Source organism: Onychomys torridus, chromosome 5 (assembly GCF_903995425.1).
Source record: "Onychomys torridus chromosome 5, mOncTor1.1, whole genome shotgun sequence".
Classification (NCBI taxonomy): domain Eukaryota; kingdom Metazoa; phylum Chordata; class Mammalia; order Rodentia; family Cricetidae; genus Onychomys; species Onychomys torridus.
This window is the reverse complement of record NC_050447.1, coordinates 66,695,435-66,696,758: the sequence shown is the minus strand read 5'-3', so window position 1 is coordinate 66,696,758 and position 1,324 is coordinate 66,695,435. Positions and strand designations below refer to the sequence as shown.

The window sequence follows — 1,324 nt, the reverse complement described above, 5'->3', positions numbered from 1 at the left end:
ACTTATCTTTCTTTTTCAGACTGTAGAAAAACAATCAGAAGAGACAGCAAAAGTGCTTACAAAACCATTGGAGTAAAAAGAAATTAGTTTTATATTTTATGTGTGTAGAAGTTTTGTCTACACAAATGTATGTAGATCATATGCATGCAAGTGCCCACAGAGGCCATAGGATGGCAGCAAATCCACTGGAACTGAAGTTATACAGGATTGTGACCAACCCTGTGGATGCTGGGAACCAAACTCTGCTCCTACCAAAGGGTAGCCAGTGACCTCAATTGCTAAGTTGTCTCTCCAGCCCCAACCAGTGCAGTTAATTATAAGGAAGGAAAAAAAGCCAAAAAAAATCAGAGAGCTTAAATCAACTATATATTGAAAATAAAACCTTCTTAGCTTGTGTGTGAGTCTGATAATCTAAAAGAAGAGCATGTTTTCTGGGCATGCTGAACAATAAAACACGGTTATTAGTGTGTAGATAAAATGATCAACATTTATCACTGAAAAGAGAATTATGTGATTTAGCATAAAGACGAGTCAACATAATAGCATCTAAAGCCAATGGTATTGGTGTAATTGAGCAGATCAAAAACCTCATTCTGTACACATATATGTATTTGGGTATATATGAGTTTGTGTGTGTGTGACTATGTCAGATTTTATATAGAGAGACATCAATTTATATATATATATATAGATATAAATTATAATATTTAAATTTTACTTAGGTCTATGTAGTCTTTTAGGTAAAGTTAGATTTTAGTCCTAGAAAGCTAAGCTATATTTACTAACAATACAGACACCTTTAACTGTCCTCAATTCTTTCTTTATCCTGCTAAAATAACTGTTTCTGTTTTCTGATTTCTTCCCCTAATTTTCCTCAGGAAAACATGAAATTCTAGCTTTTTGAACTACAGAAGCCTCACATATGCTTCTGATTCTTTCTGTTTATATTTTGTAGTAAAATATTGGATTTTTTTTGTTTGTGTGTTTTCTATTTAATCACATGCTTACAAAGACTATACTTTCAGGGATCATTTCTGTAGTTCATAATCACATGCTTACTTTATGTTGTACAAATTTTTAATATACCTTCTATTTCCTAAGTGAAGGGCTTTAGATCAACAAAGCCACTGGAAATAGGTTGTGCAATAAAACATTGCTATTCCATCAGTTCTTCCATTATTAGATATCCATAGCCTCCATGGATGTTTTTCATGTTGATTCCTTAGTCTTCATTCTGTTTTTATGGCATCTTCTTCCCTAGAACATTTCCTTCCCTTAAATTCTGTGTGTGATAGTATTGACCAACTTCATTCCATTCTAGATG

The 1,324-nt window shown here is 32.9% G+C and overlaps 1 pseudogene; it reads left to right on the top strand.

Moving 5' to 3' along the window:
• Nucleotides 1–1,009: 1,009 nt before the first annotated feature.
• On the top strand, nt 1,010–1,107 carry LOC118584969 (annotated as a pseudogene).
• The last annotated feature ends 217 nt before the right edge of the window (nt 1,108–1,324 follow it).